This window comes from Peromyscus leucopus, chromosome 13 (assembly GCF_004664715.2).
Source record: "Peromyscus leucopus breed LL Stock chromosome 13, UCI_PerLeu_2.1, whole genome shotgun sequence".
Lineage (NCBI taxonomy): Eukaryota > Metazoa > Chordata > Mammalia > Rodentia > Cricetidae > Peromyscus > Peromyscus leucopus.
Genome location: NC_051074.1, coordinates 46,161,565 through 46,188,016, shown reverse-complemented (window position 1 = coordinate 46,188,016; position 26,452 = coordinate 46,161,565). Strand labels below are relative to the sequence as shown.

The 26,452-nt window shown below is 38.4% G+C and overlaps 1 protein-coding gene across 2 annotated transcripts in view; it reads left to right on the top strand.

Annotated features, from left to right (window-relative positions):
* The window catches only part of Map2 (microtubule associated protein 2), a 279,474-nt gene that overhangs the window by 68,186 nt on the left and 184,836 nt on the right, over window positions 1-26,452 (top strand). For both annotated transcript variants that reach the window (XM_037210313.1, XM_037210310.1), the window contains exon 2: window positions 6,777-6,827. The gene's annotated coding sequence lies outside the window, so the exon portion shown is untranslated. The remainder of the gene's footprint in view (window positions 1-6,776; window positions 6,828-26,452) is intronic.

Here is a 26,452-nt window from a genome sequence, read left to right as displayed (position 1 = left end):
AGAATTAAAAGTAAATGTGAAGAAAAGCAAACGCGTTATGAGGCTATCTAGGGCGTTTTTGAACAAGGATTCTTAAATGTCAATAAAACGTTTCTTTAGTAAATAATGGTTAGGTGCAGATGCAGCTTAATTTCGTGAGCACTTGCCTAGCATACTTAGAGCCTGTGTTCAATCCTTAGTGCCATATAAGCCAGATGTAGTGATACAAGCTTGTAATGCCATTGCTCTGAGGCAGAGGCTGGAGGATCAGCATATCAAAGCCACCCTCAGCTACGTAGCGCAATCTAGGTGAACGTAGACTCCATGAGCCCTTATCTTTAAAAAGTTTAAAATCAAAAATAATAAAATAGCAACTGTCGTCTCCTAAAACTTTGAATCATGAAAATTCTTAGAGCAAGTGCTATGGGAGATTAGGATCTTAACATTTCAAAATGTTAAGATGTTATTTTTCATGATTAGTTTTCCAAAGTTTATTTGTCCTTATGGCTTCTGTTTGAATTTCAACCTGGCAAAATTCTTATGGGAACATACAGTTTGGAAAATTTATCCATGTCTTAAGTGTAAATATATAACATCGATATGTGTGTATTTATATTTGTATCACATGCATATATACATATATAGTCTAATTTACATGTATATATGCTGTGGGGCGTTTACCCACCAACCCCACAGTTCCCCAGAGTTTTCTTGAGTGTGAGCAGCAGGGAATATTAGATAGAAGGATTTATTGCAGAGAATATTGCAGAGATAAACAGATAGAAAATAAAGGATAGCCTCAAGAGGGCCTGGAACCTTTTCCAATGGGCTCTGACTGTCTCTGCCCCAGGGTTTTTATAAAGACGCCAAGGGGGTGGAGCAAAAGACCTCCTTCCCCAGCACAGCCCAGTGCAGACCATTTCAGACACCTGCACTCAGGCCTGTGGTCCTAATCATCCTCTATGCACACATGCTGGGTAAAGCCACGAGGAAACCGAAAAACAGGCTCCCACAATATACACACACTGACCAGCTCCTAAAATTTATGCATGATTTTAATCTTATCTCTGTTTTTTTTTTTTATTATTTCTTTTGCTTAGTAGAAGACATTTGTGTGCTGGGAGTAGAAAAATCAACCAATTCTTTTCCATGCAAGCGTGAGGACCTGAGTTCAATCCCCAAGACTCACATAAAAAAGCTGGGTATGGTGGCAAACATGCTTGTAACTCTAGTGTTGCTTGCTGGTCAGTCAGCCTTGGCTATTCAACAAGCTTCAGACCAAGTCTCCAAAAAAGTAGACAGTGCTATAGAGGAACACTAGAGATGGGCCTTTCGCCTCCACATGCCCACATACATATATTCACTCCCACACTTACACCCACATGTACCCAACCAAGCATGTATGCACACACACACACACACACACACACACACACACACACACACACACACACACACACGAGGGGGAACAGAGAGACAGACAGAGAGAGAGAGGGAAGGAGGAACGAAGAGGGAGGGAGGGAGGGAGAGAGAGAGAGAGAGAGAGAGAGAGAGAGAGAGAGAGAGAAAGAGAGAGGATAATGAGATAGTATTAGTTGAGAATATGCATCTTTTTTAGCAGATATCATAAATTTAATTTCATACATTTTTAAATTCTTATGGTTTGCTTCTGGAGATAATGGTAGTATATGCCGCATCTTCTTGTGTGAGGATTACGTCAATCATGTATTTGTCTTGCTCTGTGCAGTACTCGGGTTATATGAAACACATTTCCCTCCCTTCTCGTTATTATTTTTGTTGTATTTGAAACAGCACTTTCATTTTCATTTAGAACTACCATGGTTTAGGCATTCAAAATCTTTTTTTTTTAATTTTCTTTCTGTGTTTTAACAGTAAATAGGTGTATTGTGTCAAGTTTCCCAGCATGCAATGGGTCTTCTCAAACTTTAACTTCCATTTCCAGACTTTGTTGTGGCAGCTACAGCAAGCATGTCAGGGTACAGAACATTCCATAAAGAGCAGAGCCTGGAGCCTAGCTTCCTACGATTTTGTTTTATATGACAAATAGTGTCTAGAGGTGAAGCTAGTTGGAGTGACCATGACTCAGCCTCTTTCTCTAGGGAGTGACTCATTCCACATTAATAGATCCCTGTCTTTGTGGCATGCTTCACACTAAGTGCCTGGGACACAAACATAGATTTGCTGGGTCACTAACCTAGAGCACCCCAGAGTCTGGGGAGGCCGGATATGGCATTGATTAGCTACTATCTGGCTTACAAACAGCCAGGGCTCTATAAATGTTATACTTACTTGTCAAGGCAAAGCATGATTAAGTACACAGTTATGGGGGCTGGCTAGATAGGCAGCTAGATTGCCTGATAAACATGCAATTCTTATTCCATGCTAATGTAGTCTAGCCTACATTAAACCCTTGCTGTCTTTGTTTCAGTATTAAGTAAAATTTCACTCCCCTTCGTATCACACAACATCATGCCCTTCATGAATAAGTCAGTCATCTGTCTGATGGACATCTTTCCTTTATGGTTCTGCCAGAAACTCAGCCTTCATGAGTATAATAAAGGCTTGCTTAGAAACCAATAATACTTCAGGTTTCTAGTCTAAATATGCCACCACCTTATTGAGTGTTGGTTTCAGACTTTCAGAACCTCTTTTCACTGTCACACACTTGTCTTGCCATTCCTTATATCCTCATGCATATTGTTGGAGACGGATTGTAATCCTCCACAGTTCATTTGTTACCAAGTCCTAACCCACCAATGTGCCTGTATTTAGAACATGAGCCCTTAGGAGATGGTCAATCAAGTGAATTCACAAAGTGAGGGCCAAGTCCAGAGGGATCCATGGCCTTGTACAAAGAAGGGAAGAAAAAGCTGTCTGTAGCTCCCCTCATTCCATATCTTTCTTTCTTCTAAATCTAAGAAGGTAAATAGATGGCTGTTCACAGTTTAGGAAGAGAATCTTTGTCAGAGCCCAACCATGCTGGTACCCTAATTTTTTGACTCCAGTCCCCAATGAAAAATTCTGCTCTTTAAGCCCCCCATCTATTTTCGAGAAATACAAAGATAACAGCAGAATGAGAAGGCAGTCTCAAGGTGTAAGGACATTGTAAGCCATGTGACTGATAACTGGTTTACATCCAAAAGGTTTAAGGAATTCACACAGCTCAATAGCAACAAACAAAAATAACTTTATTAAAAATGAACGAAGGACAAAATAGAAATTTTTCCAAAGAAAAGGTAAAAATTACCAATAAATAGAGAATACCGTGCTCAGCACAGCTGACCAGGGAAATGTAAGTCAAAACCAAAACGAGGTATCATCTCATACCTGTTATTATGACTTTGATTAAGGTGATTAAGGATAAGAAGTGCTGGCTGGGAAGCACCTGGAGAAAAGAGAACAAGCTATGCCTTGGTCTCCAGTCTCTGCTGTGACTCCTCTGTTTCAACACTGTCCCCAGCTAGTGGTGCTAATTTGGGAAGTGGCAGAACCTTTATGGTTGTGAACTAGGTAGTCACTAGAGTGGGATGTAAAGGGTATAACGGCTTGGCTCCAGGCTGAGCTTTCTGCTTCCTGGCTTGCCAAGCTATTTTGTTAATTAGTTGGTAACTATCCCTGATGTTTCCAGCTTTTACTCATTGTGAGGTGTACACAGGCTCACATCTGTTTGTTATGTGGTTTATGTACAATCGGGCCATCACCATATGATTTAGTGTGGACATGGAAACATTTCTCATTGGCTGAAAAAGAGAACAAGCTCTAAAAACTGACTCTTGAAGATTAATTTCTGGCATTTCTCTTGCCCCTTGGGAGAGGAAAAAGAGAGGCCAGAGAAATGGTGATTTTAATATGCTGATACATGAAGCTGCCTGAAGGCAGTTGCCAACTCCTGTTGAAAATAACTCTCTTTGAATTATGTTCAGGGCTTTGTTTAGCAAAATACTACACAGAAGTCTTGACCTGTGTGTTTGAAGTGGCAGATGTTCCCTGTGAAGACTGTGCCGTAGGGCAACATAAATCTTCACTATTTTGTGCCTCTTTGCTCAATAACTGGGTTGCATTTTTTCCCCCAAAGTTCCAGGTTGCTGCTGAGGAAGCACCTCAGATTGAAGTGTTTCCCTTAAACATAACATGGAACCAATGAACCAATGAATACCACAGGATACACAGGGCTCACTACCACAAAGCCAGCAATTCTTCTCACTCCTGAGAATGTTTCCATTAAATACTTTTAATAAAACTAGTATACAGTTAAGGGGTATACAATAATGTCTTGGGATATGCATGTAAGTTTAGAGTCCTACCTACACAATTACATGATTCCCCACATTGAGACAAATTTCCTAGGGAATGATGACTTCTAATCACCATGATTAACGTGCACGTATACGCAGTGTGCACTTCCTGTTCTTCTGTGACCTAGTGCTCATGTGCATTATAGTAGCCATCTCTTGCACACAGGATTGTGCACATGTCTAGCAGTCACACGCATGCCCAGCCACAAATAGAGCCAGCCATTCAGTGTGAACACACTCTCCTTCCCACTCTTCTAGCATTTTTTCTTCATATATTTTGGATGCATTTTCTCTACTTAAATTTCTGCTTTCATCAAATTGTTAATTTCTCCTTTTCTTTGAATGTGTACTGTTAAAACTTTAAAAGCTATTAGCTAGTAGAGAATATTTTAGATTATCTCAATATGTGGTACCATTCAATTTAATTAATATGATAGGTATTTATATACTGGGAGCTTAAATAGTACTTTGAAATAATAATATGTGTGGATCAAAAGAAAATTATTTTTTATTTTGTGCTGGAAAGCTCACAATAACTTACTGCTGGGATGTGTCCGCACTAGTTACTGTTTCATTCTCAGACTGTGAAGTCACATTAGATTCTTTCAACCTTATTTCTTATTTGCTATTGATTTTCATGTATTGCCATTTATTTCCAAATGTCTTAAAAAGACCATTTTGGGAAGCCATGATGTCATTGATGGTGCCTAATGGATATTGTATTTTTTTAATGTTGAAAATACTTCCTTATTCCTTTGTGAGTTTATTTGGTACCACAGAAAATATGATCTATTTGGAGGAATGTTGGCTATATTCAGATAAAGAATTTTGTATCAAAGTAAAATAATGTCAGATGTCTGGCATGGAGGTAGACATACTGAAGTATAATTTTTTAAAGCCCCTGATAATGTCCCATTAAAATATTTCAACAGGGACAATGGGGTGGGGGACACAAAAAGGAAAAGAATGGGTACTGGATTTGTTCAACACACATTATATATGTGAATAAAGTTATCAAACAATAGAAAAGAATGTCAACTGGTTTATCAACCCCTCCTTTCATTCTTAGATAAATAAATTATTTTTCCTATTCACAGGCCCTGAAATAAACACCAACAATTCCATGTTGAGTGGTGTGTTTTGTTGGTGCTGACTAGTATTTCTATTATATTACTTTATGTGATTCTTTTCACTAAATCAACTTTGTTGGATGTTAAACTATTGGATGGGCTTTGCTTAAACATCAAATGATGAAACGTTTCTGACTTAGGCATAAGCTACCTTCCAACAGTTAAGCTACCTGGTTTTCTTAACTGGAGATGCTGTTATGAATACTTTTTGAAGCAAGTTGAGAATTTCACTCTTTGTCATTCCTCAGACTTTTCTTTGCTGGTCTAAATGATGGGCTGATTTTCACCACAGACTTTTTGAAAAATTGTTTTCTCCTTAATTCCCCTTCTCTGTTCCTTCCCTCTGACAGTGTGCTTTCCCACATATTTACTTCTCAGCATATTTTAATGGCCAGGCTTATGCACAGGGGACCAATGAGAAGACTGATAAATTGCCAATGAAATTGTCTTCTTTGACCTTGACTACCTTTGGACTGATTGATGATCCTGGACTAAAGATCTACAGACTCTCTGTGGGTATTAAATCAGATTAAAGATCTGTCTTAGACAGTCCAGACTGTTATAACAAACATACCATAGATGGGCTGACTTATAAACAATAGAAATTTATTTCCCAGGCTCAGGATGCTGAAAAGACCAAGGCCATCAGTTCAGTGACTGATGAGGTTTGATTCTGTGTAGAGAGATGGCTGGCTGCTACTTTGCTCTCCTTACATGGCAGAAAGAACAAAGGAGCTTCCTGTGTTGTTATTTCTGATGTACAGTAGTCTCAATTTCTTTATTTCTGAATTTCTCTTTTATAAGCATGCAGTTGTCTCCAGTATCCATCACATTGAAAATTAGGAGATGGGAATGGGGGTAGAGAACAAGGGACTCTGTGGCTGATATGTAAAATTAAATTAAATTATGAAATAAAATTTTAAAAGAAGAAAATTAGGATCTCAGCATGTGGACTAGATAGTGTAGGTAGAGAATATAAGGCAGGGTGCAAACGAATTGATTTTGTTATTAAGCAAATCTTCATGGTAAATAGTAGCATATTACAAGTAGACTGTGGGTGTTTTAGATTATATGCTTAAGGATTCTTTGAATGCACAAAATGCTGAAAGCAAAAATAGGACCTAATTTTGACATTTATTACACATTTTAAAATGGAGCTTAAAAATGACTATGAATTTAAAAAGTTATTTCTACCTAAGCAGGGCATGTTGTAAAGCGATCTGTGTCAGCCAGCATATTTTACAGCATGAGAAACAAGTTGTTTAATGTCTGACTTGGGTTTCTTTCTTAGACAAAGAAAAGCCAACTTACTCAACTGATTTAGTCTAATGGAGCTATCTTTTCCTTTCAGATTTCTATTGATCTGATCCAACCTATATTGTGACTGCTGGCTGGAATTAAGGTCAGTGCTGTGCTTATATTGATCATGAACAAGCAAGCTTTTACGGGGGATTTTTGAGTCTTTTACTTGATAGTTCAGGATATTCTAGTCAACTGTGGCAAAGAGCAGGCTAGGATATAAACTGCATATATCAAACCCTTGGCTCACTAATAAATACGATTCTCAGCATTGTTTGATTTTATAGAAGTTGTTCAGTTGTTGAATGTTTTACTTCTTTCACTTTACTAACTAAATTTTGGTGAAATAAAAGCATCTGCATTTTAATTCCTTCGAAGAATTAAACAAAAACTGGCTTATATTTTAAAGAATCGTTTGCTTTCTGAATTTACAGGAAAACACATTTGGTTCTACAATTTGGTCCTCACAGAATGCATTACCTAAGAAGAACAGAGTTGAAAGTGCGTTTGTGAATCACACATTTTCATGAACCAGCAGAATGTTAAGATGCCACTTCTTCTGTTCTGTTTTCTCTTTAGCTGGCTTTTGTAGGCCACTCTAAATCAGCTCCCATGAGTTTGAAGTAATAACAGAGCCTTAGGGGACCCTCACACCAACGGGATTGGGGATCCACTTATCTCCTCTATTGTCTTCTCTAAAACTTGAATTCAGAGTCAAAATAAAATGATAAACCAAGCCCTGAAAGCAATGAGGATTTTTGTTGCTCATAAAGAGCAGAATACCAGGCGCGGCTAAGCTTTGTGCTTGGTCTTTTTGTTAATGAGTAACTTGAAGGAAAACACTGGGTTTTCATTCATGCTTACATTAATCAGGAATTTCCATTTTAAACTCCGTATTTGGCTCTTTAAGCTGAAGTGCCTAATATATCAGGCACACAGTAAATACGTACTTTTCTGGCCACAATTCTCGTATCACTCTCCATTGCCAGGAACACCACACACACACACACACACACACACACACACACCCTCCCTCCCTCAGATGAAAGGGTAACAGTATCACTTTTTTAAAAATCTTTTTCAAGTACAAATGGTGCTTTCCCATTTTTTAATCTGTACGAAATTAAATGAAACATGTTGGACTTACATGTATTGGTATTTGGGTATTTAATAAAGAAAAAAAGTCAGGTAAAATATTTGCTGGGGAGGATTTAAAGTCTGTTTATAAATTATGTTATGTTATTTTTGATACAGTTTTGAGGTGAATGTGCTGGAAATACTTAGCTTAGTCTGGTTTCCTTTTAGATCACTCTTTTCTATATGCCAAATAAATTTATATCTATTCAAATATGCTATATCTGTATTAGTATTACTAATTGAATTACCTCTGACAATTTTACGTATACAATGTATGTAACACATACCAATCACTCTTATTTTCCATTCTCCTTTCCACCTCTGTCTACAACAACCCCCTTACCTACAAGTGTCTTCCTAGCATTCCTGTGTATTTTGTGTGCGTGTGTGCGTGTTTGTGTGTGTGTGTGCGTGTGTGCGTGTGTGTGCGTGTTTGTGTGTGTGTGTCCCACTGAGTTTGACTAACCTACCTGTGTGACCGACCATAGATTCAGAGCTGTCTATTGGAGCCCAGTGGGCTTTGTGGTAGATGCACAGGCGAAAACAGTGACTCCCCTTCTCCCAGAATCAATCAATAATTAATAGTTCTTGAGTAAAGGGCAGGGCCCCCTAGGCCGTTCCCCCATCCAGGACTGGCTGTGAAAAGAGCCAGCCTTGTTCAGGCCCAGTGCAAATACCTACGGCTGTGGAGTTCATGACTGCAACGGCTATATTTTAACTAGAGGGTGGCATTCCAGAGCCCTTCTCCTAGCCTCTTGGCTCTTACAGTCTTCCAGTCCCCTCGGATCCTTATTGTCAGGATCTTGGACAGCCGTGACTCTGTATTCACCATCATTCACTGCAAAGAAAGGCTTCTGTGATTGAGACTGAGAGTAGCATTTCTCTATGTGGATGACAGATATTTAGAAGACAGTTTGATGCTATGACAATTCAGTTCAAGAGCAGTTAAGTTCCTTTCTGGGCACCTAGGACCTTCCAAGGGACTATTGTTGACTGGATTTTTAGTAGTAGTCATAGATGGTCTCCTGAGGAGTAGGCCTCAAATTCGGTCAGGGGCCTCTTGGTTTTCCCCACAGCAATTGTGCTCTTCTTGAGCAGGTGGGCACAACTTGCTTGTCAGTTTGGTTCTGTAATTCACAGGGTTCCCAGTTTGGTAAGTCCATCAAGGCCTTTTCTCTCCCAGCTGCTTGCACTGAACCTACAGCGCTTTGAAAATTAGCTACCAAGGAAGAAATTGCCAGCTTAGTTCTGTCCTGCTTTACAACTAAGGGGTGTGGTGTCCTCAGACACAGGGTCTTATCCTCTAGTTCTGTGGACAAGTGAGTGGATTCACAGAAGCCTGTGTTGTACAGTTGGGGTTTGCAAGAGGGGCTCTGGCATCTTCCAAGCAAACAATTCCCATGTTAAGATAACGTACCTGGACCTGTAATTTCATTTAGTAGGCTACTGTATCCGGGAGCAGCATTATCTAGTCATGCAGGGTGTCTCCATTTAATCTCTAGTTGTGTTTTTAAATTTAGTTACAAAATAATAAGCTTCCATATAGCTTTAAAAAAAAAAAACCTTCAGATTTGTTAGCTCTTCCCCCTTCTCTTGCTCTTTACTACATTCTTTTCCTTGCTATACCTCCCCACCCCCCACTCCCATCCTATTAGACCAGGCAAACAGAAAGTAAAAGTCTAGGGAGAGATTTGCCAGGTATCTGTACTTGCATCAGGAATAGTTTCCATGCTCAAACTTTTCCCGGTTTAAGTCTTCTTGTCTCATTGTATTGTCTAAATAGAAATTTGAAATCCCATCATGCTTTGACTACTTTTCTGAAAAAGAAATGATTAAAAGTAAATAAATTTTTGTCCAGAAAACAGTAATGCACAATGTTTTGCCTTAATCTGATTTCTTACCCACTGCCAATGCTGAGAGTTTCCTTTGTGTAAACATGAACATTGTGCTTTACCAAGATGTGAAAAATCAGAAGAATAGATATATTCAAATAAATATGCTAATTGAGATATATAAAGTAAACAAAAAATGGAAGCCTATTTAAATCTCCATTATCAGGTCTTTCTAATTGAAAACGAAGAAATTTTTAAAACAAGTTTGATGAACAGTTATCTATATAATATTTTATAAAAACAGCTAGACACAGGAAGACTTTAAAAAATATGTTAGCTCATCAGAAACAATAGAGTTGGTGGGTTTGTTTATTTGTTTGAGACAAAGTTTTATGTAGCCCAGGTTGATCTTCTACTCACTCTGGAACTGAGAGTGGTCTTGTAACCCCTATCCTCCTATCTGTACCCCAGAAGTGATGCTCTTACAGGTGAGTCCTTGAAACACAGTGTCAGTGAATGCACACTGGGAAGACATTCCAAATTGTCTAAAATGATTGGATGAGGGAATATTGGTGTAAGGTCCAGGAAGGAGAACAGTAATCTTGACGATGCTTCTTTACAACACTTTAAAGTGTTGAGCACCTCAAAATCGTGGTTCTCTGTTCTTATCATTAATAGCACCCGTCAGGTTAGTGTATTGTTTTTACAAACTTAAAATTCAACTTTGCCTTTTGTAATTTCCAGTTGGTTGAAAACAGGATTTTTAATGTGGTTAAAGTGTCTCGATTAAGTTTCTTTTGATTTAGTATCAGTAAATGTTTGATTAGTATACCTTTTTATATAAAGGAACAACATAAAAATTTCTTGGAGAAAAAGGGATAAGAGCTGAAAAAGTTTAAGATGCCTTGATGGACAGTCATCGTTTCCTTTTATCTTTACATTTTATAAACTATATGACAGTATCAATTTAGAAAGATGGATATTTTTAAAACAGTAAGGATAGAATTTAAGAAAAATCAAAATACCAGTTAAAAACTTAAGATCCTTTTTTTCTAAGTTTTTAAAGCAATATTAATTCTTGCAATATTCCAAACATCTCCAGAAAAAGTTAGTGTACTATCTTCTACATCACATGTTGAGAAACACTTCAATTGTAGGAATGTTCAGGCTGTCACCCTTCCATTTGTCAGGGTTCTCAACTTCCTTCTCTGAGCAGCCATGATGAAATAAACGCCACTGTACATGATTGTTACTTCAACAGTGGAGGTTGAACAGTCTTCTGAAGTAGAAAGCAAAAAAGCCGGTAAAATGAACAATGTTTAGTAATTCTATAGAACATGAAAGTTATGCTGCTCGGATTAATATTTAATATCTCAGGACCATTCCTTATTAAGCATATATTTCCTATCTTATACTCAATTATTTAAAGATCCGGAAACCATTGGGGCTATGGCGATGGATGGGGAGATGTTGAAGAGCTTGCAATGTAGGCAAGAGGACCTGAGTTTGATCTCCAGGAGACATGCATAAGAGCTGAGCGTGGTCACTTTTGTCCCACTGCCAGGGAGGTGGAGTCAGGGGAATCACTGCAACTTTCTGGCCCGTCATCTTAATCTAATCATCTCCAGACCAGTGAGAGACCGCAACGCAAGGTGGATGCTACCTGAGGAGTAACACCCAGGGTTGTCCACTGCCTTCCTCATGCATATGTACATATATGCATCCATACACACAAACACTTGTACACATAGGAAAAATGCACACACACACACACACACACACACACACACACACGTTAGAAATCATTATTCCTTGCCACTTTGAGAGGGAAAAAATGAAATCCTAATTTTAACACCAATATTGAAATGGTGACATTCATATAGAATATGCCATCAATAAAGTGCTCACTGGGACAGTAGTCCCGAGTAGCCCAAGTCAGTCTCACAACTTGTTTGCCACTTCAAAGACATTAATTTCCTTAGATTGTAGAATTTTTAAATTGATACTAAATGCAATGTTAAAATAATCCGCTGAGTGGAAGGATATTCATGGCGGTACTCTTTATAGAGTAAGATATTAGAGATGCTATCTAGCAATGGGTAAGAATTAAATTATGAGATCTATTTTGTAGGTTTGTTATATATATATATAATTTTGACCTTTTACTAAAGTTTAAAACAATTTTGCATATTAATGAGGATGTCCTGTGTAGTTTTACACAAAGAATTAAACCTTGGCTGAATATTCGATACTCTAGGACATAGGTTTTCTTCAACATTTTTCAGAGTTGATCATTATTATAAAATCCAATATTAAGAATGCCACATCACATAATTACCTAGTACACACAGTCAGGGACGTATCAGAAAATGCTGGAAATTATTACCTCATCCCAAGCTAAAATTCGCTTAATTCCTTTTTATACATTTAATTCAAATGAACAACTCAAACGGCAATGTTTACAATCCAGCATTCTAACAGTGTATGATCCAAAGTTGCAGTACTCTGATGCAGGCTGAGGCACGATGGTAGGGAAATGTTAAGGACCTCTGGTTTCTGTAGGAAAGAAGACTTGGTCAACAGTGGTAGTGCTTTAACGGATGGCACACAGGGGGCTTGGCTCGGAGCCAGTGTTCCAGGAAGCATTTTGGTCTTGCAGAGTGTGAAGGTACATGCAGTGGGTAGTGTACATGTGGTGTGTTCAGACCCCAAGACTTCAGCGAATTCATGATTCAACGCAGGCAGGCACTGCCAGAAACAACCTGGATTCAAGACCTATTTTATTTCTAATTAAGCTCTGATCATTGTGTGCTCGGATACCTTTTCTTTTTGCCAAACTTTTGCAGTTCCAACATTAATACCCTATGTGGTTTCAGAAATTATGCTTGCTATCTTTTGGTCACATTTTTTCTTCTTTGTATATATGAACAGGAATTAAAAAATGTCTCCTAATGCATGTCAGAATAGTGTGTGTGTGTGTGTGTGTGTGTGTGTGTGTGTGTGTGTGTGGTTTCCATTGACACCCACCTTCCACCCTTAAAGATAGATAGCGTCCTTAGAATGAACAGCTTATAATGTGGCATGTATTGCTTACCATGAGCATCTCAACACTGAGTGCAGCCTCCCCCTTCTGGCTGGCTGCACAGTACTTCTATTGGTGAAAGCACTTGTGTTTGAGGTTAGAAGATGCTGTGATTTCTTGGTGCTCTGGATCCTTAGATGCTTTCCTATGGGTGAACCAATAACAATTACATAAAATTACTGACAAAAGGCTTGATTGCAGCCCATGTTCTAGAAACAGTCTGGGCTCTGTTCCTTTTGCCTGAGTCTGTTTTGCTGGCTGACCTCTGATGCCCTCTGCGTGAAGACTGCTGAGTGTTCCCTGGTTAAATTTATCACCTGGAAAATGGGAGCTGCCTCATCTTAAACTTCACTTCCCGACAAAATGAGGCTTCATATGACTGTGGATCCTAACACCAAAGTTTTCAATGGCTTTTTAAACATCTCTATCAAAAGCATTTTCTTTTCCGGAATTTTATATAATAAATGCTGATGCTTCTCCTAAGAGAGGAAGTAAAAATTAATGAGGATCTTAAAATGACTGTTATGGAAATTTCTGAATGTTGGAATGAAATGATATTGTGTATGGCCAAAAAGTAATTTCTCTATGCTGTGCTAAGCGATACATTCCCTTTCTCTCTTCTCTTCCCCCTCTCCTCTTTCACCCATCCCTCCCCAAATGTTTATGTGTGTTATGTGCATATGTAATGGGTCTATGTGCCCATGCAAGGCAAGTCCAGAAACTGACAATTGATACCTACTTGTACTGCTCTCTACCTTATCACTGTGCTTTAAATGATAACCCAAGGTTAATTTAGAAGGTTCTAGATGGTGAGTTGTCTAAAGTTTCATGTTTGAACTGCTGCTTCCCTATCGATAATCACCAGAGTCCTCGAGGTTTTAGTTGTTATCCCATCAGCCCTTTTGGGATGAGTTTTGAATTGTTCAGCTATTTATACAATAAATGCTGCCCCCTCCCCTTCCTTCTTCTCCTAATCTCATGATGAAAGCCTTCTTCCTACTCAGTCCTCTTCCACTTTCTTGTCTTCTTTCTGTGCATGGCCCACTAAACCTATGGATTCTTGCCAGAGCGTCGTGAGAGATTATTTACCAAATTAAGGCAACTTATTAATGACTAAACCACTGGAAAAAAATGGTACTTCCTCTCTCAACAATATTTAACTGCCGGTAGTTCCTTGGAGAGGATTGGGACCTCATAGAATCATCTCCTACCCATGATAACATGATCTGGGCCCAATGGTGCATGTATTGGGGGACAATAACCTCAACTACAATGACTTCATAAGCATTGTGTCTATGTCATATCCAGAAAGCATCTTTTTGCTACACATCTCCCTATCTGCTCGTATATATTCTCTTTTGAAACAGGTCTTAAGCTCACCAATTTGACTAGGCTGGCTGGCCAGCAAGTTTTGGGCTCTGGTTGTCTCTTTGCATCACCATCACTGGGATATAGAATGAGTACCATGCCTAACTATTTTATAAGGGTGCTATGGACTTGCTCTTAGTTCCTCATTTTTACACAGCAAGTGCTTTACTGAAAGCCACACCATCACCCCAGCTCTGATATGATATTCTGCAATAAAGATACCATTAAAAAGCTAAATAGTAGCCAGGCGATGGTGGCGCACGCCTTTAATCCCAGCACTTGGGAGGCAGAGCCAGGTGGATCTCTGTGAGTTCGAGGCCAGCCTGGGCTACCAAGTGAGTCCCAGGAAAGGCGCAAAACTACACACAGAGAAACCCTGTCTCGAAAAACCAAAAAAAAAGCTAAACAGTATATCACCCAAGTAATGTGTGTGTGTGTGTGTGTGTGTGTGTGTATTTAGAGAGAGGAAGAGAAAGAATATTCTAATGACCTCAGGGATGAGGAGCAGAGGTTCTCTTAGTGTTCTATTGGTGAGCTGTGTTGTTTTGAGCCATCTCGATTCAGGATGAAATGCCACAAGCTTCTCAGTCAGCCTCCCAACACTGTCTTGAGATGGAGCTGTGTTTATCCTCATGGTTTCACACATCTCTCCCAGCACGTACTCCTACCTTACTTCCTTCTGTCACGACTATTTCCAGTTATGCCCTACCCCTGAAGCAACCCCTAGGCTATTTGGGGAATGCTGGTATCTTAACCCTATGTTCTCTGCCCTGGCAGAGCCTTCCAGAAGTAGATACTTAAGGAACATCTGTGCAATAAATTATAAAGGTGTTAAGCAATAAACAATTTCATTGCATATAAAGATGTTAAGCAATAAACAACTTTATTACATATCTATGAAGTAGAGACTATCTAGTGTTTATTTGCATATGTCACAGTAAATTTTTTCTTAATTATTCTGTTCCTTAGTGGTGGGAAAGTTTTGAAAATAAAAAAAAAAAAAGACTTGGAGGCATAATCACCCAAAAGATATTTGAAAAAGAATCAAATTATTTTTACCTTGGAGATTTTAGAAAAGAAATGATATGGAAAAGGTGACTGTCACGTATTCTGTTTTATTCCTACACATATTATGGTTATTGGGTTGATTTATGATAGAATACATCTTTAGGGATTATTTAAATGCTTAGTTGTTAGTTTAGCATTTTCATGAGCCATGCAAAGCTGCTAGGGTCACATTGCTGACTGGAAACACGAGTTAGTCCTAGGAGGGTCTGTCTGCTTTCCTATGCAGCTTTCTGAGATCTCATAGTCATTTGCTTTCAACTTTTATTTACTTATTTATTGGTGACATACATCTCTGGATGTAGCTCAGGCTGGTTTGGAACTTGTGGACTTGTGATTTTTCTGCCTATGCTTCTCAAGTGCAGAATCACTGCTGTGAACCCCCCGATTCCCCTTTTTTACTTTTAAAAAAGGTAGGGTGTTTTGTTTTGTTTTTTCCTGCTGACAACATTTCAACTGGTCCTGCAAGATGGCCCAGTCATAAAAGAAACTTGTCACCAAGCCTGACAACATGGGTTTTATCCCTGGGGATTCACATGATAGAAGGAGAGAACTGACTCCCTCATGTCCTCTAACATCCACACATGAGCTCTGGTGCAAAGCAAAAACAATGGAACAGTGGGGAATGACCTAATGATAGGACTGAAGCAGAAGATGGTCTGGTGATGAGGAGCGGGCAGCAGTCAGCCTCACGGTTGCTTCTCATCTCCTTACATGACCTACTCAAGAACTTCGGAAATCTATGTCCTGGAAATTGCCCCCTTTTTGGCAATTTGACACGGTGAGGAAGGGGGCTGTGGATGTTGCAGGATATAAAAACACTGGAAATATTTTAAAGAACAAGTGTTGTATCTTGGCTTTTCTCCATATGAGAAAATAATAGTCGAGCTGATCCCCTTTTCCTTAAGTAAATGTAGTATCAAACGACTATAAAAGATAACCCTGTGGACACATTTTCATACTGAATCTCAGCTTGTGAAATTGATGCTAAAGGTTTGATTTACAGACCAGCTATCCTTATTCTCCTCTTACATTTATCAGAAAGGAAGAATGCCATATCATAGAATAACACAGCTAAGCTTTTTTAACTTAAATTTGAGCCTTAAATCACCTTCAGGCACTTTAGATAGCAAAGCAAGCAGATTTCTACTTATGTAAGGGGCCCATCCATTTAGAAATTTCTTACCTTATGTCCCACACATTGAAAAGTAAGAGCTTATATTTTGGAAAGGGTATATTCATTATTGCTACTCTGCTTCTGTAAATCAGCATAAGGTTTGTGTAACTTTGTTATTTATTTTAGAAGAGAAAATGAGAAATTGTTTATCAGAAGATAAATATAGAGTATGTATATGTTATATGTAGTTAGGTAGATAGATATGATATACTAGATGATACACAGATGGATGATAGATGATTAGATAGACAGATGGTGAATAAATAGATGTTTTAGTAGAGAGATAGGAACAATGAATAATACAAAGTCTTTACTTCTGGTTTTTTTTTTTTTTTTGCCTCATTCCCACAGAGAATGTAATTATTTTCCTTTTCTGAATGAAAACCCTACCAGTAATTTAAAAACATAAAAGCATTCTTTTAAAAATCACTCGTTATATATACAAACCAGTATGCCCTGGATTTCATTCCATGTCACTGAGTGCATCACATAACACTCTGGAGCTTTTGCTCAGTTTACTTTCCTTCCCATCATGTCAGATTTACTTAATGAAGAGCTGTATTGTATGGAGCACTCAATGCATTATCCATATGTCTGGGTCTGTGTACCCCTACCCTGCCAGCCCTCCTTTCATAAGATTTGTGTGCCTTTCAAATAAGATTTATCTTCCAAAGATGGAGCAAGTGGTCCTTCGAATATGACTTTGAAAATGGAGATAGGGGTTTGGAACTTTAGTTTGATTGTCTTCATTTTATGAATAGAAGAATTTAGTCACACAACCAGTATAATTTTATAACACATTATTCTGTGGCGTGAAACAGCTTATAAAAATTTAGAAAAGATCCTTATGGAGTAAAAATAAATAGAAGAAGACATATTTACCCAACTGTAATTGCTTGCTTATAATATGCATGTATGAATCATCCTGGGATGGCTTAAATTGGAAGACAGAGATCTTTGGAATGATCAATCCAAGCAGGCTCTTCATATTTCTGCTTAAAGACTGCTTTGACTCTAGGATGGAAACCCCTTCCAGCTTTTCTGCCACAGCTAATCACCACATCCTACAAGCTCGTTAGCATTTAAAAAAAATCTATGGTTTCATCTTTAAGGAATCTTAAATCAGCTATTATAAATACCATCCCCAAAGTAGAGAATAAACTATAAAATAAATATTAAAGGAGAAAATGTGTTTTCATGGAGAAAGTGGAGGGCTTAGTTTTGATCATTAATAAAAGTAATTAAAAAAAACAACCATCTTCCCATTGCCGTTTTTATTTTCATAAGTTTCTTCTTCTCATTGTTCAGTGGTGTTAGAGAGATTTGATTAATGATGCTGCAAGCAGGATGTTTAACTGGATGAGCAGCTTTATACATATACAGTTTTTCCATTTGACTTTAACTTTCTACGATCTCTTAGGGATTCAGGGTTGTTTGACACCATCTGGCTGTAATATTATAGGAAAGGACCTTGGGACTTAATATACCTCTGGGGGGTTTCTACCAGTTTTACATATTTAGAAATTCAGGTGTAAAATTTTTCTTATTAGTGATACGATTGAAGCATGTACAAGTGTCCAATTAGCCTATAAAGTTAATGACCAGAAATTACATGTACATATTCAGCATTGGCTATTGTACAGACATTAAGTGGGGAGTTTCACATGAGTGTTGAACAACATAAGAAATTCCCATTATTCCATATTAATAATGACTTCAGTTACCTTAAAACACTTCATGGTGGTTGACTGGTCATATATTTACTGGAATTATCCATCCCAAAGGAGTTAAACAATTTAATTGTCCTCTATAAAATATCTTCCTCCCTCTTCTTGCTGACTTGTAATTACTACTGTGTTCATTTGACTTTGTGGGGACTGAGTAAATATTAGCTATTTCTTATGTTCTCACATTTGGGTACTTTTGGTAAGCATCCTTATTTGTTATCAAAGATACCCAGTACCCAAAATTGTTTTCATATTATGTTTACAAAATAGGGAACATATTCACTTTTATATAAGTATAAAAAGGTTGCAGAAGTCAAATACAACATTTAACAACAAACTATAAGAAAAAATTAGAAGCATGCTATGACTTGCTATCACAATATAAGAGGAAATGCCAATGGGAAACATAAAATGATTTTAGAATGTGATTGGTTTGATTTGCTTTTTTCTTTCAAGAGAATTCTCAGGCAAATATTTTCTATTTGATTGAATAGCATTTTCTCCTCTAGCTGTATGTCATGGTTTGCTCAGAGATACTTTTATAAGCTTACTACTGATCCATAAAGTCCACATGGCTTTTGCCATGTGTCTGCAATTTCATCATGGCCATAAGTAGTATCTCACCCAGACTGTCAACCAATGTAGCTGAATGTAGGAGTCACTAGGTAACGTGACCCCACATGGAAATAGAGCACTGAGCAAAGCTGAGAGGAGGGGAAAAAGATGATCAATCAACTAACACGAGATGTTTCAATATAACAAGTACTTACGAACATGACACAGTAAGAATTCTTTATGTTGTACAGCAGTGTATAAAACAGGCTAATTATAGCCTGTCGAATGAATTGCTTTATACGCAAAGATCCTAGCCACAAGGTCAAAGCCTGACAGAATTTTATTTTAATATTTAGTGAAAAATAGCCCATCTCGTTAAATACAATAATGCTAAGATAGTAATAGAAACCACGTTGGTAGGTCCAGAAAGGAAGCTGATGATTCCCTCCTGAGGATGCAGTTTAGAAGGAAGGACGTGGAGGCCATGTCCACATTGAGAAGGGAAGAAAAGGGTGAGACAATGTATTACAGAGCATCTCTCTCAGCAAATTCCAAAGAACCAGTGATTCTAGACTCTATGAATGTTTCCGAAGCATTAAGAATTACTACTTTGTTCTCTAATACTTTACAGTCTAGAAGGAAAGGGAACATTTGCATATAAGTGGTAGCAAATGCATGACAATTCAGTGAAATGCTAAGTGCAGACTTAAGTTTGTGAGGAGATGCGGAGCTGTGTGATGTAAAAGGACCACGTTTTAAAAAATTGTCTCAGTGGGGTCCTTAAAGACAAACACGATGTAAATAGGCACAAAAGAGAAGGGAAGTTTGCAAAAGATACTTGACCAGGATCTACATGTGCCTGGCATAGAGAAAAGAATGAGGCAGGAAGTGGGCACACCTGACGGAGTACCAAACAGATATACCTTGAACTTTGTTTCTGCCTCTTCCCTCTTTCCTTTATCTTTCATGAATATTTGCTGAACTGCTTTTACGAATGTCTGTTTTCTATATCAATGTAAGCATGAGCCCATATGAAGAATTTTCATGTTCTGTGTATATAATTGTTATATACAAAAAACAACAGCATATATATATATATATATATATATGACTTAGGTTTTGTGAAAAGAAAAAAAAATATCAGTATCTTAGAACACTAAAAATTCCAGCTAATACAAGACATAGCCATATTTATTTTGTCTTGGCATGAGTATTATCAAAATTGCTTATAATCAAAGGAAGATATGATAATAAAATTAACTACTGTGTCTTTTTAAAATTCCAGATAGAAAAATGTGCATTTACAATCTTTTAAAAAGACTTAGAAGGGTTTCTTCCCAGGGGAACGGATTAATTGGAATATAAACTGTAGGGGAAATATGTGATTAAAAGTAAGTTCTTTAAACCAAGCAAACCTCCTCACAACAAGACTGTTGTAGGAAAGAGAAAATACTTTGTTTTTTATTGTTTTGTTTTGCTTGAATAAGCACTAAGCCAGAATACACTGCACATTCCAGACAACTTGCTAAGAGACTGAAGAGAACAAAAACCCTAACCTTTAATACATCCAAGCACATACCACCCACTCAGTACAGTAACAAGCAGAAAGCTTGTAGCACTATCCTAAAATCTGGTAACAGTGGTGAACATCTCTTAGCCAATTTGCTTTATTGGGGGAGAAATACGTATCTTGTACTTTCAAAAGGTTTATGTTTATTTTTAAATTATGTCTATGTGTGTATGTCTGTGTGTGGGTATAGGTGGCTGTATAGTTTTGAGCTACCTGACATGGGTGCTTGGAACTAAACTGAGGTCCTCTGGAAGAGTGGTGCAAACCCTTAAGCACTGAACCATCTCTCTAACCCGTATCTTATACTTTTGTGACAGAAAACAGTTCTGTAGCTTGAAGCAAGGAGCCCACTGCAGGTAAGTTCCAACTCCAGAGGGAGCTGAGAAATAGAGAAGGCCTTTCCTTCCCACATGTGTTCCAAACAATGGCTCAGGGCCCTCTTTGTGAGATTAAGTTGAATCTTATTCGACCATTATCCAATTGGTATACATTGGAAAAGTAAAAAGCAGAAGCCATCACAGAAAAGTAAGAGTGTACAGAGGTCTCTATTGCCTTTTCTTTTCAATTTCCAGAACCAACTCCACTACTCTTTAACTGGTGTGTACCCTCACAATGTAAAATGATTAAAGTAATTGGTTCCTAAGAAAAGTAGTCCATAAGCAGTTTTGATTCTTTGAATATTTCTAGTGCATCCTAAAAACAAAGACAAAATTATATTAAATAGAAAGTGATGAGTAAAACTATTACGACCCAGTGACCTGAGTGCTGGGGGTGTTGCTGGGGATGGGACCATGGCAGGCTGAGCTTTGAGAGGGATGGCGGCCTCTCCATAAAGAGCAGAAGGGACAGCATGAAAGAACTTAAATTACTCTTTGACATGTGTCTATGAATGGACATTCCCAGCTCTTTGCCACATTTCACTTAAACTGCTCAACTTTAAGATCTGTGGCTCTCATTCAAATGCTAATGCTTGGCCATCTGCCCTTTCTTAAAAAAAAAAAAAAATGGTATAAAAAACCAGCAGGAGCATGCTGCAGGTCATGGGACCCTAATCACTGCCATTATGAGCTTTCTGGGAGTAATCACTCAGGTTGCACCCAGGGTGAGCATCTGCTGATGATGCAAAGATTGGAAGAGGGAAGACTGCTAAGGACAGGCTTCCCTATAGACAGCCAGTGATTCATTGCCTAACAGATCTACAGATGCAGAGCCCAAATCCATAGGCTCTAATAATAGCATTCTCTCCCCATACTTGCCTCTTTGATTTGAATTTCCTTAAAACTTAGTTGGAATTATTTAAAGTGCCTATTTGCCTGTAAATATAATTAGAATCCTAAAGGAGGGTGCAGAGAAAGCATGCTAATAATGATTAAGCCTGAAACGGGAGCCTTCACCTACACAAAATGTGCTTCTCTGTGCAAGGAGAAAAGAATGTCACCAGAGCTCAGTCTTTTGGAGGTATCTTTTTTTTTTTTTTTTTTTTTTTTTTTTTTTTTTTTTTGTGTGTGTGTGTGTGTGTGTGTGTGTGTGTGTGTGTGTCTTTATCCTGCTTGGTTTTAAATTGGGAGTGAAGACATAATTTTGAATTATGAGAATGGATGTTTAAAGAAGAGTTCTAGTCACTTTTTGGAAATCATTCTTCAGCAAGGAAAAATGTAATTATTTTTCCTTTCATAAGGTCAATTGCCCATCACAATGTTGCTTCTTAAGACATTTTAAACAATATTATATACACTGTGCCCTACTCTGCTAACTTTCACACTGTGAAGGGCTGTAGTTTTAAATGTCTTTGCATGCTATCGGATTTATATTAACTTTCTCATATAATGACCTTAAGCAAAATTTTGCCTATACTAAATTGCATGCCGAGATATGTGGTAGTTATCTCGTGATAACAAGTGAGTTGCTTGTTTTGCCATATAAAGTTAAAGATGTTGACATTAAAAGATATGTATGGCTTCTCTCATTTCTGAAAATCAATCATTATCCCAACTCTCCCCAAAGACTTGGAGCTTTAAATATCCTTTTTTAATTTCCTATTTTAGAGTTGAGGCAGGCTAAACTTATTTCCAGTCTATGTAAAATGACTGTTAATGAATCATTTACCAATTAAATACCTTATTGAGCACCACTTTGTGCCAAGAATTGTGCTTGATGAGAGCAAGACAGGAGTCATACTGCTCACACTTAGTCAGAGCATGAGGGCTGCATGCACCAAAGCCTGAAGTATAAATTGCTAAACGGTTAAGCTTTATTTTTTGGTTTTTTAAGACAGGGTTTCCCTGTGTAACAGGCCTAGCTGTCCTGGAACTTGCTCTGTAGACCAGGCCATCCTAGAACTCACAGAGATCCACCTGCCTCTGCCTCCCAAGTGCTGGGATTAAGGCCTGTTCCACTACCATCTGACCCTAATCTTTATTTTTAAGAGACATAAAACCTCATCAATGTGCCTGGCAGTGGTGGCACATGCCTTTAATCCCAGCACTTAGGAGGCAGAGGCAGGTGGATCTCTGTGAGTTCAAGGCCAGCCTGTTCTACAGAGTGAGATCCAGGACAGGCTCCAAAACTACACAGAGAAACCCTGTCTCGAAAAAAAGAAAGAAAAACAAACAAACAAACAAACAAACAAAAAACCCCTCATCAACTGGAGAGATAGTTTAGTGGTTAAAGACACTCTCTGCTCTTGTGGAGGACCCAACTTTGGTTCTCAGCACCTCTGTGGTAGTTCACAGCTATCTATAATTGTGCTCTTGCTGCTCGGTATACCAGGCACATATGTGGAATACATACATGTATTTAGGCAGATGCTCATATCTATAACATAAAAATAAATCATTTTTTAAAAACCAGGATATTTTAGCTCTAGCTGTCCTGAAACTCAATTTGTAGACCAGCCTAGCCTCGAACTCACATTTAATGCTTAAATGCTGAAGATTTTTTAAACCTTGGCTACAGCAGCACTTGTCCAGGGCCAATTAGACTGTCACATTTTTCTCTTTCTTTCTTCTGTCTGTCTTTATACTTCCTCTTTGCAAACCCTTTAATTTCATTTTTAAAGGAGTCAGGGGGAGCATTTCCGCTGTAAGGACTGGTATCTCTCCTTGCTTAGTTCTCAAAGAAAGAATGCAAAAGCATTTGAGTTTTGGACCTCTGTCAGCAAGGGCCTTGAGCCTTTCAAAGGTAACATGAGCAACATATCCACGACCCAGCTGAGCAGAACTCCAGGAAACTGGGATTCATGCTTCACAGGTCACACTTTACCATGCATTAAAGAAAAACGTGTGCATGCCAAACCATATGATAATTGTCTCCATAATTACCAGAGCCCCATACTGTCATTCTCAACAAATGATAATGTAATGTCAACACGTGGCAATACAGTTCAGTTATGCTTTATAAGCATTTGCATCAAGTCATATGTCATATTCAAAACCTTTTTCATAAGTGGAAGACATGTCTCAGTGACAAAGTGCTTGCTTTCCAAGCATGGAAACACGAGTTTATATACCCAAGAACCCATTTAAAAAGTCATGTGTGGCAGCTTGTGTGTAACTTCAGTCCTGTAGGTGTGGTGGGGAAGGCAGAGACAGGACTGGAGGATTCCCTGCAAATGCTGGTGAGCCAATACAGCCAACCAGTGAGCTCCAAGTTCAGTGAATGGTCTTGCCTTAAAAAGAAAATAAGGTGGACTCTTTCTATTGCCAAGAGGTGTGTCTTTGATAAGGGATGAGAACTATACATTCCTGTGGGTATAGGACAGATATTTAGAATACATTTAGGAACTATACTGCCTTAGTATACTGGTCGTAGTAGGTTCTCTGCTAAGATCCATAACATCACTAGCTCCAGGAGGTTTGCTTGGTTTCCAGTAGCAACACAGGTTTCCCCCTGTTGAGCAGGCTTGAAATACAATTAGAGAGCCATTGGTTGCCATCAACATACTAGCACCACTGTTGTGCCCTTAGGGTTAACGGTGTCCTGCTGGTTATCGCTGTGGTTCATAGGCATTGCAACTGGATGGACCTATCGATCGAGGTTTCCCTTCCTTGCAGGCTATACTACAACAAATCAAAGTGCAGAGAATAAGTGACAAGGTGCCCAGCTCCAACTGATACATCTGCAAAACAGGTCCTGCCCCTGAAGCTCAAGAGACACTTCAAAAGAGGGTGTGGAAAGATTGTGGGAGTCAGAGGGCCAGGAAAGTTGCCGTGAGATTGTGTTCCCTAGAAATGACAGGAAGTCTTCCCCTATGATATCTCAACCATATGGATGCCTAAACAAGGACCGAGGAAGAATAACACCAGTAGACATGCTAATGTGGAAGGGGGAGATATAAGGCGTCTCACTGAATGTCAGAGAACTGCAGACATGTACATGCTGACAACAGGAGAAATGGTCTTCCCCAGGGATGAGCCCCTGTTTGATTATCCAATACCAAATGCTCAGCACTTAAATCACACACAGCCAAGTAACGCCAAATGGAGTGAGCAGGCTATATTGATATATTTAGGCATGCGCGCGCGCACGCACACACACACACACACAAGTATGCATTACAATAACAAAAAAAGAAGCCACCATTTCGAGAGTGAGCAAGAGGTAGAGGCACATGGGAGAGGTTGAAGGGAGGATGGGAAAGGGAAATGATATAATTCTATTTTTAACTGAAAAACAAGGTAGAGCGTGACCAAGAGAGATCTGATAGCAGCCTCTGGTTTCTCTATGGAGGTGTTCCTTCACACACATGTGCATATACACAAGAACACATGTACAGAAGCATATACAACCCCAAACTAAAGACAAACAAAACTTTCAAGGCCATTCATTTAAGTTTGTGTTCAGAAAATGTCTTTGTGGGTAAAATCCAAGCAGAGCTTCTTAATTCACATTTAGAGAGGTTTCAGGACCCATGAGGAGATACTTCCCATGCAGTATGTCCAGTTGAACCAGGTGGTTGGTTCATTTCGACAACCGTTCCGGCTATGGCCCCATTATGAAAGACTGCCTCTGTCTCACTGAATGGGTCTCACTTCTGACATGAGGGTAATGTGAGAGCTAGGAAGTAGCCAGATTATATCTGGCCATGCAATTTCTAGTCATGCCAGAGTGATGTCAGCATGGCCAGAGCCAAAGCCACGCCATTGGCTACAAAACAGCTCAGAAACTGAGAGCATCTGAGACCTGTGTTGTGGAGGTGGGGTCTGTAAGAGGCCTTGTTTTAAGAAAAAATTGTGATACATACCTTTAAAAATGCTTAGATGTTCTGTACATATCATTGGTACTGTGTGATTTGAGGTCACTCATAGAGAACTCTATAATAAATATGTAAAATAAGTTTGACATACTGATTTTGTGCCAGAGGCTTGAATCTATTTGGTGTCTATGGTAATTATGGGAATTACCTAGGATTTAAGCCAATAATTTGGTAGTAGAGTCACTAGTTAGGATTTGTTTTTCTTTGAGACTTGATCTCCTGTCACACAATATATTATTGAACTTACAACTATCTCTGGCCTTCCCAATACTGAAACTATAACCACCATGCCTGTATCAATTGGGATCTTTTTAAAAAGCTCCATGTAGAAGTTATTTTTGGCTATTTTTCTTTGATAAAATCTTAAATATTCTTCTTTCAGGGCAAGTATTAGTCAATTCTAATACAGGTGTTGCTTTCAAACACATTACAACTTGTAAATAAGAAACCTAGACCAATAAATAAAAGATAATCTCACTACCACCCACAATTGCTGGGGGTAAAATAAGTGTGGTTTTGACTCTTAGGAACTTCACACTTGCCTTGCTTGTCTAGGGATGCCTAAGGCTAGTTTGTGCAATGGAGTATATTTCATGTTTAAAAGCTGGGTAAGGAATAAGTTAAATTATGGTACTTGTAACTTTAACTTAGGCAGCATCACTAAATAGATTTTGGTGTATCTTATTCCTATATTCCTCCTTTAAAATTTTCTGTTGTGCGTTAATACTTAGGCATCGTTTACTCAAAAAAAAAAAATCTGTTTATACTAGACTAGATGTTCTTACTGTATTTTTGCACAATTCCCCAAATGTGGACTATTATAGTGTTCCACTTTATGCTCGGTCTCCAACCAGTATTCACTTTAACAATGACTACTAACTCAATCATAAGTTCCTTGCAAGCAAACATCTTGGATCCCTTTGTTGTGGTCTTACTGGAGCCTAGCCTGTTTCCTCACTTA